The sequence below is a fragment of the Corvus hawaiiensis genome, chromosome 26 (assembly GCF_020740725.1).
Source record: "Corvus hawaiiensis isolate bCorHaw1 chromosome 26, bCorHaw1.pri.cur, whole genome shotgun sequence".
NCBI lineage: Eukaryota > Metazoa > Chordata > Aves > Passeriformes > Corvidae > Corvus > Corvus hawaiiensis.
Window position 1 is genome coordinate 7226863 of NC_063238.1, and position 17255 is coordinate 7244117.

The window sequence follows — 17255 nt, forward strand, 5'->3', positions numbered from 1 at the left end:
GATTCTTTGCAGACACAGAACTGACAGTTATTTCCTCTGTGTGAGGGGTGAGAAATTCAGACTCTGAGAGGATCATATTTCCTTATTATCCACATTTTTCTTTATTACACTGCTGCCAGCCTAGAGTAGTTGAGGGCATGCAGGATTTAATATTTTGATAGGGAGGGAATTGTTCAATGGAATATTAGAGCATTCCATTTGGGGTAATTTAGAGTCTATTTATGCTTCTGCAAGCCAGATCTCAGTTCTTGCCAAGGTGTCCTGAAAGAAAAGGCAATGTCTGTACAGCACGACAGGCAGCTGAAGGGACCCGGAGCATCTAGTTTTTCCACTGAATAGGGCTTCCTATTTTGCTTCCTGTGTTGACTATGAGGTTGACCACCAAACATCTCCCACGTGGTCTTGTTTCTATCTTTATTTCTTGCCAGGTTATGCTCTCAAATAAGTTTGATTCTTTTCCAAGTTTAGAAGTGTGAGCACAGAGTTTCTGCATTTGAACATTAAAGCACAAGCTTATTTGTAATATTGAAAACATCTCTGCACATTTTAAAAGGAACTGGTTCATCAAAAGGAACAATATTCCAGTATTCTTGGAATAATAATAATATTTGCCTATTTTTATTTTCTTCATCTGTAGTAATGTGTTACAAAAAGGAAAAGTTTGTTTGGGTAGTTCAAACAGTCCAAGATGAAAAGGTAAAGGGAGATCGTTTCCAGAAAGGGGGCATTCATAGCAAAAAGAAACTATTCACAGTGAAGGCCACTGTATGTTTGCAAGTCAGATTGACATTGGCAAATGATATACTGCAAATACTGCAAAAATATGTCAGCTGAATCCCAATTTCCCCTTACATCTACACCAAAGGGTGGTTTCCATGGCCTTGTGTGTTTTTATGGTCTGTAAGTGTAAATTTGTGCTTCCTGGTTTTGCCAGGTAATAGGATAGACGATTGGCCCTGCACACACTTCACATGTTTCACTTTACAATATGCATGGTTTGGGTGGGGAATTTAAGGATCAACATATTGATCTGCAAGTGTGTACAGAAGTTCTTCTACAGTATAGTTATAAACCTCTTACATGCACAAGAGATCAGGGGAAAATGGGAACAAGCTACAAACCTATGGGCATAATTGTTGTGTAGTCCCCCTGTGTTCAAATGGGTAAAACAGGACTATTATGGCTGCCCATGAGAATTTAGACATACAGCTAGAGGACACTAAAACTACAGCAGGATAGTTTCAAGTTCTTTAAAGAAAACATAAGGAATAGGAAGTCATTTTTGAGAACTGAAAATACTACCATCAAAAGGGAACTGAAGAAATTATAAAGTACAACGTATTTAAGGGCACACTAAAAAATTTAGAGAGTAATCTATGTAGTCTCCTGAAGCTTTTCCTTCCCCTAAAAGGATCTAGCCCTGGCAAAAAAAATGTGTAAAAATTACAAAAAGTGGTGGACACAGCAGGAATTGCTGATGAAGTAAAGTAAGCACAAAAGTAAAGTGAATTCCTGAAGACAATAGAAGACTAGAAGGGAAGTGAGATTTTTTTTCTGTTACCAGGCCAAAAGGAAAAGAGTGTTAAAGGATGAAATAGGATGTCTCTGAAACACAGAATGCAAATGATTATCAAGGGCCCTGACATGGCAAAACTCCTATGTAAATAGTTCTTTATTCCTTTAGGAAGGAAGCAAAACTAAAGATACACCCAGATGCAAATTAAAGGAAGAAGATGGGAAGCTGAGGGTGAAAATCTGCAATAAGGAGATGATAAATATGTATTTACCTAGCTGTAATCATTTCAGATCTTTAACATTAGATGAGAGTCTTGAAGGATTATGAATTTCATATAATGGCTATCGAAAAGGAGTGGCTCTTTGTCAGTGGAACTGAAAGACGTTAAATCCACCACTTGCAAATTAAATGTTTCAAAGGGAAGTACTGAATCAGGGAAAGATATAATACCTTCTAGAGTTTAAATAAAAGGAGAGAATGAGTTAAATAATGAGCCTGATCATTTTTTCACTAGAAGAGCACAAGCAGGTGTTGGCTTACAGGGGTTGACTTTTCATCTGGGAAGCTTGTGAGAAAGAGGAAGCACTGATCAGCATGAAGTGGCAAGGGGATAACAACATATTTGAGCCTGTAAAATGATGGTGAAAGGAGTGTCAGTTCATCATTCATTCTACTAAGTTTCACTTATCAATGTGCCAACATCCATAGCTGGCAAAGTGCTCATGTGCCCTGTTCTGGAAAAGCTATGAAATCGTACATTCAGAGTGCAATCTGGCTTCCTATATCACAAGCTATTACATTTCATGCAATTGCTCATGTATTAAGTTAATTATTTGGCTATCAATAAATAATAACTTGTGTTTAGCCACAGCACATTTTTCAGAAATGCCTGACTTGAAGACGTCAAGACATGAAGAATTCATTATTTTGAGAGCTCGTTCCAGTAGTTAATCTCTTTCAGTGTTAACTAATGGGTATTCAATTCTAATTTGAATTTTTCTGGCTTTAGCTTTCAGCCTCTAGCTCATGTTATGCTTGTTTGCCTTGACAGGAGAACCTTTATTGCTTTGTGTTTTCTCTCTAATGTGCTCACCTGCGGTCTAATGTGGTCACCTCTGTGAGGCCTAAACAAAAGGAGCTCATTAACACTTACTAGAGGGTTAAGATCAGGATATCTTGGGTTTAGCTTTTTTCTGCACATTTTCCCATTTTCCACATTAAAAATATGGACACTGTAGCTTGTTTCACCTCTATGTACTCATTTATTTCTTTTTTTATCTGCACATTTAGGATTCACATTAGTCTTTTTTTGCTGTTGAATCAAATATTGGATCTCTTGTTTGCTGCAATTTAGTATAAATAGTAAATCCACTTTCTGAGTCAGGGTATCCAGGAGCCAGTCTACAGGATGTGGACACAGACTGCATTATCATTTTACGTTTTGTTGACCTAAAATGCCATTCATTTGAATGAGCCCTAATGCTCCTTTTTAATCAGTATCTTTTACACTAGTAAATCATATGCCTTAACAAATCTGTAATCTCATTATAAGTTTCTTTGACAAGACACACTTCTAGTAAAACTATTGTCACTAGCATTAGTCCTCTACATCAAGTTTTTATGACTGTAGTCCCATATTTTTTGTAGTTTTCCTGCTACTTTTGTCAAACCAGAGAGTAATTACTTAAATTATCTCATTTCTCTCTCTCTTTCTTTAATATTTACATAATGATAACATTATTTAGGTCTTTTAACATCTTCTTCTATTTATTAAAGATAAAATAATAAAAAAACCCAAACAGAATAAACTTTGGATCTGTTCAGCCAATTCTTGTAAAATGCCAGGGTTCTGTGAGAATCTGGTAAGCACCTATCTAGGTGCATACATTTAAATGAGATTTTAAGGTTATGATATTGCACAATACCACTTAGCTATTAATAAAATGCAAAATTCTTTAACCACACATGATGTAAGCAGATGATACTCCTCCCCAAACATAAAACCCCCAAAATATTTATGAATATTTTATCTCTTTATCACCATCAACAAATTCAGAGTCTCAGACAGTAATGACTTCAAGTCTCTTCTCTAATTATTATAGTTAAAAAATTGTTACAAATTTGTGTGAAACCTGGTTATTGATTTTTCCTGAAGTGTTTATCAATATTTTTATGGCCTGAAATTTCTACTACATATTAATATTTGTTTACTCTTTTTTTACTTATTTCTACTCATTTTTTTCTATTCACCACTGAATCAGCATCAGATTTCAAGTACCACTGCTCTATTTTTGGGTACAGAAATGTGTCACACTTTATAGTCAGTAAAGAGCTCCCTATTTTCATTGACATTTTTCTACCTTTTTCCTTTTAAGTCATGATGCTTGTAATCTTAGTGACAGATAACAAACCGTATGATTTCAGTGTATATACAGCAGGAAACAAAAGACATGGAAAGCAGTTTGCAGTTTCAAAGTCCAGTGGCCAACTGCAGGTAATAATTATGAAGGAACAAGTACTTAAAAGGAGAACAGGCAGTAAGTGACAGGCAGTGTGTCACTGTAATGCTGCTAGAGTGGCTCTTAGATCATGTCCTCAGTTTGGCAATTCAAAACTGATCAACTGGAACCTTGGAAGAGGAGATATTTCCATTCAGATTTATATTTTACCAATCGTTAATCATTGGTAGATAACAAGGAAGAAGCAACTGATTGTGTTCTAATTTAAATGTTTTGTATAGAAACATTGAACACTGATTTTTCTTGGATTAGTATTCTTCCAGGGTGATAATATAATCAAAAATAATGTAGTAATATTTGGCTCCAATTAGATGTGTGGTAAAAAGAACCACAGCCTCAAGAATTGACATCTTGCACAGACATAGAAATGTTCATATTCAGAAATGAAAAGGAACTGGTAACTTTCCAAGCCACTGAGCAACTCCAAACAGCTACCATTAAAAATAAAAATACTTTCCCACACTGAATATGAAATATTTTCCAAAAATACTCCAGATTTACATGCAGTAATTTATCCAGTGGTTCTAATACTTTATCAATGTCCTACAATACATCTGTGTACTGCAGTTCTGTATAAAAAGGGCAGGGGGGAAGGCATCAGAGAACATTTATTCATTAAAAAGAAGAGTTTGATATCAGGCTTTTTATTCTTGCAATTGGATTTTGTATTTCACAGTCTTCACCCTCCTGTTTAAGAATCTGAAAACAGGCATTTGCTGGTTTACGTTGAAACACAGGAGTCTTCAGCTGCTTCCTAATGTTTGTTCCACAGGAAGGGAGTTAGTTCATAGCATACTGTGCTTTGTTGAATCTGCATCAGCAAAGCAGATAAGCTCAGCCTCTTCATCTGGAAAAGGAACAGAGGAGTAGCTCCAGGAGACAGTGCAATACTCCAGGATACTGTGAAGATTTCAGGCAACAAGATGACTTTCAGGTAAGCAGAAAAGGTCCTCTGTTACTTACATTCGTGTGCTGCTTCCCAGACTGTTCATTTTGGCACTGAAAAACCCTGTATTGGGTATGTTAACATACATTTAAGTGCTGGGTATTCCCTTCATGCAGAAGATGGCTCATCACCAGCTGTTCTGTGTGACACACGTGGACTGGTGTCATATGGAAGGAAGGAGCCAGCAGGGCTTTTTCCTGAAAATCTGATGCTGAGATTTGGCTACTTACGTACTTTGATTACACTACAGTTCTCTCCATAGAGACCTTATCACATGAAAGGGCAGGCTCCTTGTGAGTCCTGGCACATTTTTTGTTTTGGCAGATCCCTCCTTAGAATTCAGGGAGGCAGAAGATACTTTTCAGGTCACAAGGCATCATTTATAGCTTCTTGGGAGTTTTCCTGGACTGTTTACACTAGCACTTAGTAGAAGGCCTGCATGATTAAAAGCTTGTTTATCACAGAACTTCTTTGCTAGCTTAGGGCATCAAAGCAAGTTGTTCCATGGCAGTGCTTTTTCAGTGTCACGGGGAAAGTGAAATCCACAGTAGACAATGCAGTGCAGTGCATCAAGCCCAGGAAGCTGCAGGCGTTTTTCTTGTAAACTCCTTTCATAGTTAAAATCCTAGGCACTGTGCAAAATCCCTGCAGTGTGGTGTTTCAAATGAGGTACAGCAAAAGTGGCAAAAAAAAAGTAGGCATGCTTTGCTAATGAGGGCAAATTGTGCCAGCTCCTTACAAAGAATAGCGTGTTTCCACCCACATCAGACTTGATAGATGTGGAAAGAGAGGAGAGAGAGGCTATAGGGCTACTTATTCCTTTCTACTCACCTCAGTCTGGTGTCTCGTAGAGACTATGGAACATATCACGTCTGATCTTGCCCTCATTGAAAAAGGACACTATTTTGTGGGGAAGTTGGTTTGCCTAAGGGGGAAAATGGCAGTAGCCAGATTCTCACCACACACCCATAGTATGCTCTCAGACTACGCTGCTGCTGGCTTTAACAGCAATAATATCATTGCCAACTATCAGTTTGTGGCCTTCGTTAGGTTCAGGAGTCTGGCTGTTGTAAATTGTAATATTTTACAGCTACTATTCAGGGTATTTATATGCAGTTTCAGACAGTGCTGCAATTTATGGAGAGCATCCATTTGGGGGTTCTCAGATTATAAGAAATTTTGTAGTTTATATAGCATTCAACTATGCCAGACATTTTTTCTAGTATTAGACATTTTTTTCTTAAGTACTTTCTGTGGTAACTTAAATCATTCCCAATATCCTCATGTTTAAATTATATTCCCATGCACACTGCATCCATCAGAGTTGATGACAGTGCAACAGTGCATGCTGTAACTTCCAAAGAGCTGGCATCTCACACCCTCATTAGCAGTAACGTATCTAGAAGCTATAAATGCTTTCTAAAGATCCAAACAACACAGCTCCCTGTGACTTATTCACTTCCTGCTTTCCTTCAAAAGCAGCTGAAAGAGGCACTCTGCACCTGCCTTCTCCTTGTGCTGACATCTGTTTGTAAATGAGAAAGGAGGCAATGAATGTTAAGCTGAAGGGACTTACTTTATTTATGATTGCAAAGATTCTTGGCCTGAAGAATCAGTTCAATTCCAGTGCCTTTCACCTTCCTTGCTATGCAGGGAGACAAAGAGAGCATTCATAGACACAACACATGTGACATGGGGCACTCTAATGGCATTAGAACAGTTAAGTGAAACATTAATGAATTTACACACAAGCCAGGATCTAATTTGCTCTGTGCTAAGTGGTTTTCATAAGTAACCTCAAACACAAAAAACCAGTCAGGACTAAAATCTTTCCTTTTCTGACAAAATATAATCAGCTGTTTTTCTTTTGAAATCAGTAGCCATTCCCTTGCTTGCTGTGTTCCTGGTGTTTCTCCAGTCTGTGTCATTTCTCATGTTCTTCTCACCAAGCTCAGATAAGACTTCAGTTCTTCCGAGCATCTGATGGTTCAAATATATTTTTGCCTGTAATCTTCTGTACCTCATGCTGCTTGCCTCAACAGGTGCTTTGAATGGAGATATTCACTTGCACAGAAAAATAGATGGTATGATCTTGTCTATAGCACTACACCTTTAATCCAACCTTAAATTCACATCCTTTTCTTCACCATGATACCTCCTTGCTGTCACATATCTGTGCCTACTTAAGTATTTGGGTGAGGTGGGTGTGTAAGGTGTTAAGTCAGATGTCAGCAAGGTTCTTGAGATGAGGAAAGATGTGAGTGCTGGCTGTTTACACAAGATTTTATCCTGCCTCACTGACATCGAAAAGTTAATTGCCATTGACTTAAATGGTGACAGGGACAGAAACCTCTGCTATAATGTCCATTTCCAGAATCCTGAAGAGGAAGGTGTTGGGCTTGAGGAGATAAATGTGTGTGGGAGCTTCTCTTCACAGTCTACCCAGAACAGAGGTCACACTTTAACATCACAAAATTTTTCACAAGATGAGTAATTTCATTGTAGACATCCCCTTATAAGGAGAACTATGAGTCTGTACTTCAAGCAAAGCAAAGTACTGCCAGATTTCTAGAATTTCTGTAATTTTAAATATATCCCATGACATTTCTCTGAAGAAAAGGTGTTCTTCCAAATGATATAAAGATACAGATTATAAATCAATTCATCCTTTCCAAAGAAAATGGGTAATGAAACAGACAAGGAAGGGGACAAAGAGGGGAATAAGTGTCTGTATATTTTCAGGGATCTGTTAAATCTCACTGAAGCTGATTTCAGTTGCTTAGAGGAAAGGAGGCTGGGGTGGGAAAAGATGCTCTGCAGTCTGCAGTGTTCCTACAAAATGGGTAAATACAATGAAGCTTGCCTTCCTTTAGTATAATAATACCAGTAAAACCAAGCAGCGTAGACCAGCTAATTGCATAAATACCTAAATGTCTGGAGAGACTGGCATAGCACAGCAAAGGTCTCTGTGATCTGTACCCAAGCCAGCAAGAGCAAAGGCAACTTTCAGAGCAGGCAGAGTTCATGAGTAGAGCAGTGAGGTCTGAGACTGCGCTCCAGATGCACCGGAGCAGTTTTCTTACAGAAAATGTGACTCTAAGGACATTGTCATGAGAGAGGAACTACAGAAGCAAGGCAGAGCAGAAGTGCATCTGCAGAGGTTTATTTACTCCCCTGTCTGCTTGTCAGTTGATTTCAGTGGGAGCTCTCATGTCAGCAGGGATTGCTGCTAGAAGACAAATCTATCCTCTTTCTATCAGAAATGCTTTGAGAATCAGATTTACAAAAATGTATTATATAGGATTGATTGCCTTCATTAGCCTCATTTCAGTAACATTATTAGCTATAAATCAGAAGACAACCTCTTATGGAATTACATTCTTATTAATATCACAACATCATCATACCCCCACCAGTTATCACATTCATCTTTCATATGCTGGAAATACCAATAAAATTAGCTAACTGGACACTAATAGCATGGCTGTATCTTTCACTCTCCCATATGTTCTGTTAGCTTGTTTTTATCTTACTTTCTTTTTTATTGGTTTTTTGTTTGTTTTTTTTCTAGGTGTCAAATTGTATTGCAGAGCACAGAATGCTTTTCTGGTCCTTACAATGTCTCATACATTAAAAATGCATTAGAGAAGATATCAGCTACCTCAATTTGCTTTAAAATGTCTTTTCTTCATAGCTACTGAAACTAAGGCTCATGAATGCATTAATCCTAAACAGAGTAAGTGGTCTAGGCCAAAATTTACTATTAAAAGGATGATGTAAAAAAAATATATAGCTTTCTTCTAATGCTTGGTGTTCAAAATAATTCATTGCTGATAATAGTCATAACAATAATAGGAACTTGGAGAGAAAATAAAATTACTTTGTCTAATTCAAAGCAGGGCAGAAAATTAGTTTTCCTAAACAATGAAAAAACTGCTTTCCAAGTGGTTGTATCTCTATGGAATTGGTACAAAAGTCATGCTGTTACATACTCCTTCTCTTCAGTATTTAAAAGACTGGGGGAGATATTTTTTCACACATATTCCCAGCCCTGCTCTATTCCCTTTGTGCTTTGTGAGATCAGCACAAAAGGTCTAGAAAGTAGGCTGGAAAAATCAGCTGCAGGTTCTCCTTGAGAGAAGGGCTCCTCAGGTGCCCCAGTGCCAGTGCTCCCTAGCTGCTCCCCACCAGCAGCTCGCTCCTCCTCTCCAGCAGACTGATGGAGCAAGGTTGTCATGCTCACTGTGCTCCCTACCTGGGGATGGGAAAGCCCAGCCTCTAAGGAATGCAGCTGGTGAGGAGCGGCAAAGCATCCTGCATCTACCCCAGAATCAGGTGCCAAAAGATCCCCGCTGTCTCCCTGGATGTCAGGATCCTACATGCACTTGCACCCTGCAGGTTTATACATGAATTCTTTCTAGCAGAACTTACTAGCAGCAGAAGAGCATGATTACATCCAGACTGTGACATGGGGCTTCCTACACAGCCAACACTTTTTGATTTATTATATAAGCAATAGTTCCACAGAATGGCTGAGATTGGAAAGTAGCTCTAGAAACCAACTAGTCCTAACTCCCTGCTCAAGGTAGGGTCAGCTTAAAGCAGATTTTCAAGGCCATGTCTCACTGGGTTTTGAATATCTCCAAGGATGGAGAATCCACCACCTCTCTGGGAAACCTGTGCCAGTGTTCAACTGCTGTCACAGAAATTATTGTTTTTCTTACATTTAAGCAGAATTTCCTGTGTTTCATTTGTTCCGTTGACCCTTGTCCTGTCATTAGGCACCACTGAAAAGATCCTGACTCCATCCTTTTCACTCACCTCCATCAGGTATTTATTCACATGGACGATATCCCCTCTGAGCTTTCTGATCTCATGGCTCAATCACCCCAACTATCTCAGCCTTTCCTGTTAGGAGAGACACTCCAGTTCCTTAACCATTTTCTTGGCCCTGCACTGGACTCTCTTCATTAGCTCAACACCTCTCATCTTGGGCAGCCCAGAACAGGACACAAAACTCCACATGTAGACTCAGCAGCACTGGGTGGAGGGGCAGGTTCACCACCTTTGAGTTTCTGGCAACTCTCTTCCTAATGAAGCCCAGAAAGTCCTTTGTATTAAAGCTGCTTTTCAGCTGGTTGACCCCACAGCTTTTATGGGTACCTGCAGTTCTATGGGTTCCTTTGACTTGGCATTTCTCTTTTTTGAACTTCAAGAGGTTTCTGTTCAGCATGTTTCTCCACATTTGGTGTAAACATTTGGTGTGGCAGCCACATGTTCCATTTTTCTATCATCTGTAAACTCGCTGAGGGAGCACTGTCCCACTCTCATAAGGTAACTTATGAATATGTTAAACACTTTTGGCCCCAATATCAATCTCCAGTGTACACCTCTGGTGAGTGGTCTCCAGGTAGACTTTGTGTAACTGATCACAGTGCTTTCAGCCCAGCAGTTCAGGCAATTTTCAGTCCAACTCGCTCCTGTTATCTAGTCTGTACATCGATTTACCAGGAAGGATGTCACAGTAGCCAGTGTCAAAAACTTTGCTAAATTCAAGATAAGATAACTTTTGCTAAACTCAGCTCCAACTGACCTGTAGTTCCTTCTCAAAGAAAGGAGTGACACTGGCTTTCTTCCAGTCCTCAGGACCCTTCCCTGATGGCATTTCAAGAAAGGTCTTGCAGTGACATTAGCTCCCTCAAGACTTGTGGTTGCATCCTATTAGGTCCCATGGACTTGTGTTCATTCCAGCTGTGTAAGTGTCCCCTAATCTGGTCCTTCTCCAACAATGGCAATTCTTGCTTATTCCAGATGTTTTTGTGTGTCTCAGGGACCTGAGATCCCTGGAGGTTGGTTTTACCAGTGGAGACAAAGAGAAAAGAGCACATTGGTCTTTCCTGTCTCCTCTGTCACCAGGTCACCTGTCCCATTCAACAGTGAGCCTACATTTTCCCCAGTCTTCCTTTTGCTGCTGATGTACCTGCAGAAACCTCCCTTTTTGCCCTTATCTATTTCTAGCTAGATTCAACTCCAAGCAGGCTTTGACTTTACCAACCTGATCCCTGCATGCTTGGTCAGTGTCTCTATATTCCTCCCGTATGACCTAACTCTACTTCCACCTCTTGAATGTTTCTTTTTTACCTTTGAGCTTCCTGTTCATCCATGCAGGCCTCCTCCCACCTTTGTTTTACTTCCTGCAGGTGGGGATCAACAACTCTTGAGTCTGGAAGAGGTGATCCTTGAAAATCAGTCAGCCTTCCTGAACTCCTCCTCTCTTCTGCAAGATGCTGTCACGTGGGATACTTCCAAGCAGGTCTCATTGTTTGCTTTCCTAATGTCCAGGGTTGTTAAATTGCTGTCTTCTCTCAGGATCCTGAACTCCATGGTGGCCACATCTGCTCCTGGCATTCACATTCCCAACAAGATCTCGTTTGTGAAAATCAGGTCCTGCAGAGCATCTCATCTCTTCACCTCCTTGGTCACCTGTATCAGAAATGTTTGTATTATTATCATTACCAGAAATTTTGTAATATTATTTTTGCATTATGGTCCTCTATGCCAATGCACTCTAGAGACCTCTTGGATTGCTTTTGTCAGGCTGCATCCAGCCATTGCAGCAGTCCAGCTCTGTGAGTTTGATTTGCCTTTTAATCAGAGATTTCAAAAAACAGGTTCCATCTACCGAAGAATTCAAAGGTGAGCATTTTCTCTTTTTTTTATTTCTTTTCCAAACAACTGGCAACAAACAGAAAGTCCATTTCTCAGTACCATTGCAAAGCACATGTGTTATGGTCAAATACGTCCTATGCTACTGTTAGTTTTGTAACAAAGAAATGTTTCTATCAAAAGGTGCTTATCACCAAAATTAAATAGAAATGATAAATGGCTTACTAATATTTTTCTGTGAACCAGTTTTTAAATGGGTCACATTGTTCTTTTCTTTGCTAGCAACCTAAAATAGAAGTTATTATATCAACAGTGGTTTGCACATAATAAAACGCTATCTGAAATTTAGTTTGGTAATGTTTTCACTTGAAAATTAAGGCTAAAGTAATATTGTAAATTATCATAGTTTACTCTTTATTTTTCTATTTAAAAGCCATATTCTTGATAGCAAAAAATGCAGTCGGAGTTCTGAACAGAGAAAATGATCTTTTGGCAATAAGAAAAATAAATATTCCTGTTGAGAGTATAACATTATTGAGACTTCTTTTCCCTTCATGGGCCAAATTTTCTGCTGGCATATTTGATGCAATTGCACAGACTCCACTGGAACTTCACCAACTTTTGTTACAGAGAATACAGGACATTTTTTATTATTATTACAATTTTTTTTAATTAAGGATAAAATTGAAATAGAAGCATTGACAGCATTTTCTTTCACAGATGTTGGATTGGAGAGGCTATTTATGAACATCAAACTGTGGTCCATTTCTCCCTGGAGTATCTTGCAGATGCACAGCTGCAGCTCTTCAGCACCAAGGGAAGAATGAGCTATCCACAGACACCAGCAAAAAGCCAGGCACATTCAGGCCACACAAGGTACAGAGAGCCACCCAAGAATCACCAGCACCTCCAGGGGAGGGGATTTTTATGCTCACTCAGAAACACTCTGAGAAAATGGAAATTCAGATGTGCACAGGATGCAAGTTATTTGGCCCAGCTCAGATTTGTGCATCACATCAGTGCTGGTGAGGATTGTTCTCAGGCAATGCCATGTGAGGCTGTAGAGAATTCCTTCTCAGAGAATGGATTTCCTCACTACTGTGTAAGCAGCTTCTGTTCCCACTCAGCTCAGGATTAAAGAGCAACTCAGGGCTCCACTTTGGTGGCTTAAGTTAAAGTAAGGCTAAAATGGTCAAAGCCATTTGCAGCAATGAAAAGCGTAATGAGGGAAAATAAAGAGGTCTTTCCACCACCTGCTGAGGAGAGGGGAAGTGCAGGAGAAAACAGACTCAAGTACAAGGTCCTGACTATTCCTAGCACCATGTGTTAGACTCTTTGGGGATTCTTCAGAGAGGTGAACTTCACTTGCACTGAGATCAATGAAAACCTGCGCATTCAATCTGTTTCTTGTAAAAAAATAACTCTGAGTCTCTCCAGTGTGCAAGTCAGAACTGTCTGAAAGTCACAGGGAAATGAAGGGCTGAAAGGCTAAGAATTTTGTGCTTCTTTTTCTTTTTATACACTTTTTATTCCCACAGACCCTATGGGAAGCATAGGACTTCAGCACAGGGACAGCCAAAAAGATTCAGGGCTGTTAAAATAGTAGCTTGTTTAAATCCCAAGGTAAACTACTTGTGCTAAATTAATCTATGAACCTTCACATCAGATCTAGAGCCTCTGAGCAGTACAGATATTTTGAGATGATCTAATTGTGGTTGGAGAGAAGGGAGAGTGTGGGCACGAGTAACGCTGCACCGTGTGCCGCAGTGGGGTTAACACACAGCACAGTGCCGAAAGCTGACATGAGCAACACAGCCAGAACACCAGGGAGCAAAGATATCTAAGCATTTCTAAAAATTAGTTGCTGGAATAATCATAGAAGAGCAGATTTGAAATGCTTGCTAGGAAACTGAGGAAGGTGTGTAAAGAAAAACTGTGAGGTTTTGGAAGTGGTGGTAGGATTGGAAAGAGCAGGGAAGGATACTGCTGCCAAAATAGATTAATAGACAGGAATTGTCTCTTGTGGAAGTTTTTCCAGCTCTTCAACAGGAATCAGAGACACTTTGGGTAGCTTTGTTTTCTAAACTCAAGGAGGACCAGTTAAAAGTAGCGTCTCTCACCAGAATGAATTAGAGGATACAAGTACTGCCATCTTTAACACATGTTGGGAAGCCGGGGACAGGATTTGACAGGTGAAGGCTGCGCCATTGAGCTGAAGGAGATGAGCATTTGGGCAACACCAGGGTCCTGCTGGACAACGCTCTCTTGTGAGTCCAGTGTTGAAAGACACTGTGGGGTGAGAGCACTACATCCATCCCCACTCACACTTAGCCTAAGAAAGCATCACGAAACACCAAAAAACATCAGGGTATGGTCAATATAATCACTAACACCGAACAAGAAGGCAACAGAGAAGACTTCTAATATACTGCTGGGAAATGTGGAATTTGTAGTGTATTGCTATATCCACCCTCATTGGATGGATGACATTTAAACACTGAAATGGATGTTTTTCAAAAATTCTGGACACTTTTGTTTTTACCCCTCTGCACAAACGGTGGAAAACAATTTTTTAAAGAACTATACTGAAGACAGAAAACAAAATGAATAAGGATTTCACAGTTTCTGACTCCTTCAAGATGTGATTGATCATCCCATTGTCACAGGTCAACCTCTGCCATAGAAAACTCCAGATAATCTTCAGCTGCATTTCCTAAACCATTAACAGGATAGACAAGGCTAAGATAACAATGCACAATTTATTTTCCAAAAGCAGCTGACAGGAGGAAATGGATACCAAGTGAATTAACTCATTAGAACGGTACGGCACATTTGGAAATTCAAAACAGATTGCCTGGAATGATTTAAATCTAGCACGAGGTTAATGTCAGTCTCTTGCTTAGGCGTGTCAGTGCTGTAAACTAGTGGTCCAGTTTTAGAAAGGTTGATGTGTGCACGCCCTGGGACTTGTGCCTTAGGGTGGCCTGGACTTAATTAATTGCATAACTTGAATACCACCTATAGTGGCCCTCCACAGGTTGCATAGTATGTGCAAGGGTTACATTCACATGCATGGACACACAAAAACCACGCAGACATACCACCACTTTCTAATACAAACAAAAAATTCCATTGTTAGCTTGTTGTGAATCATTATTAAAAATAGCAGGTATCTTACAGGCTGTAAATACATTCTGTTTTTAAGGAACTGCATCTATATCCAGAGCAAAAACTTGGCAGTTGTCTCAAGGGAGCAAAGTTTCTCTCATGCCCGATTTATAACCAACCAAGAATTTCTCAGAAATTGGGTTTTAACATTTGTCAGCCACAAGTTGTCAACCAAGCCTATTTTCTCCTGGTAAGCTCCCACCTGTGTCTCTTTCATAGTTACAGCAGCATAGTTTTAGAAAATTTTGGACTTTTATTCAGCATACCAGACTCTATTACAGCACTGCTAAGGTAATATCTACATTTATAGCTGTTATTAATATGGTATTTAAGAGCTTTAGTCGCTTTTTTTCCTTCACAGCATAATAACCTGTAATTAAAGGAGTTGGGGTCTGTATTACAGAAACATTTGCCCCCCCATGTGTAGCACAAAGATTGCTTTGCAGAGAGACAACTGGGAGCTAAAGCAGTTCAGGGTATTTCTTCGTATATTCATGACAATAGCACAATGGCACTTGTCATTAAAAAAACAACATTCTAACACAATAACTTGTTCAATCACTGTATCTGAAAATGGCTTAAATTTGATTAGTTTTTGCAGATAATGGGGACTAGACAACAGCATAAAAATGGTCCTGTTGATTTATATCTGAAGAGTCATGATCTACAAGCAGCAGCTGTAAAAAGCTCTTTGCTTTCCTTTCGGTGCAGAAATCACTTGGAACAAGGGTCATCCCAAAACAAAAGCAATTCAAGCAGCCTATCTGAGAGGAAGATGAGGAAGGAAGGAAGGAAGAAGACTTATTTCATCTTCTGCACTGCGGATCATTTTTACATCATCTCAGATTATGCAATATACCATGGCAGGGACTGTGAAGCAGGAGTTCATTGAGAAAGGGCACTTTCATTAGCACTGCTGCACTGTGTGCTCTCAGATGTCTGAGGTGGAAAGGTCACAGTCACAGACTTCACAGCACCACGATCTGGCCTGTCTACACCCAGCCCTGGTTATCCAGAGTTATGAGGAAGGGAGGTTAAATGCTTTCATATGAGGTCTGTGTTTATCCTGGTGGCATACAAAGAAGAATCACGTTAAATTAAGTAGCTGCCTTCTTAAGAATGGCAATTACTGTGAAGCACAGATTAAAGTAAAATTCCATGAATTAGTCATCTGATTTCATTTGGCAATGATGTTTTACAATGTGTAGTGTCAAACACTATATAATGTCAATGACAAAGAGGGCACATGAGGATTTACAATGTATAATGTGAAATGTCTTTGATGCTCAAACTCTCACTCCTTTGTTTGCATGTAAACCACAAACTGGTTTGGCATAAGGCACAAGACTTTTTCTCATCTCAGAAAAAAAGGATCAGCTGTACTGGAATGAGGCAAAAGTACAAAGGTAAGGGCAGGATTACTTCAGATCAGGGAATTGCTTCATATGGTCACAACTCTTCCTTGAGTATCTGGATTTAGTATGATATTCAAATAATCTTGTTGTAAAAGAGAAGTGTTGAAAGTCCATTCTTTAAGCTATATAGGTCTGTCCTTTAATTGAATTCCCCACATACATGTGGACACACACACGCACACACTCTTAACCCCTTTCATTATGCACCAAAAGGTTTTAGTGGCCCCAAATCACAGCACTCCTGAAATCAAACCTGTTGGTATTTTATGGAAGCTATCTTGCACATTCTAGGAGAACAGATGTGTGATTTCAATTCATGCAACCTGCCAGCTCTGTGAATTGAGGGTCCAAATCAGATATAGTCTTCTTCTTCTATTTTGTTCTGGCTTAAAACAGTTCTCTGAGATCTACCTCATCCATGCAACTGTCCCAAAGAGTATTGCTAGATTTAGCTGACAGATGCAAAAAATCTCATGTTGTCACAGAATTCCCCAGTGTCTACTCAGCACCAGATGTCAAAGAATGCAAATCTACAGCTGGGTCTGGTGTTCATTTGTACTCCAAATTCCCTCCCTCCCAGCTGTTGTTTTCCACTTCCATGTTCATAGAGTTGAATTTTCAGAAGCAGGAGATAGACGCTCGTGGCTCCCTATATTGATTTGAATATACATGTTTCTTTATTTACCTGGAAAACATCTTTTAGAGTTGAAAAATAGTGTATTGGTGAGGGTATATTTGAGTATGCTTACCCTTCACTATTGAAAACATCCTTACTCATCTTACAAAGACAATCTCTTCTCAGTAAGCTCTCTGGAACTGGAATTGTCTTTCCGAGCAGCTGTTTAGAGGTGCAGGATAGGATTTGCTTAGGCCTCCCTTGCTTAGGCCTCCTGGGCACCATGGAAAAAATAAGCATGACCACAGTAATACACAACAAAAGAGTTATAGTCATGAGGAACTGCAGAGCAGTGTTTATTCAGTCATCTAGGGGCCCTTTGTGCCTATCCTTTGTTGTCTCTCAGGAA

The 17255-nt window shown here is 39.5% G+C and overlaps 2 long non-coding RNA genes across 2 annotated transcripts in view; one reads left to right on the forward strand and one right to left on the reverse strand.

Annotated features, from left to right (window-relative positions):
• The window catches only part of LOC125317173, a 37926-nt gene that overhangs the window by 294 nt on the left and 20377 nt on the right, over window positions 1–17255 (reverse strand). Inside the window, exon 2 of the long non-coding RNA XR_007199957.1 lies at window positions 11123–11464. This is a non-coding gene — a long non-coding RNA (uncharacterized LOC125317173). The remainder of the gene's footprint in view (window positions 1–11122; window positions 11465–17255) is intronic.
• Window positions 4828–15981, forward strand: LOC125317172. Its single transcript, XR_007199956.1, has 5 exons — window positions 4828–4969; window positions 11182–11294; window positions 12368–12523; window positions 14853–15005; window positions 15527–15981. It is a non-coding gene; the product is annotated as an uncharacterized LOC125317172 (long non-coding RNA).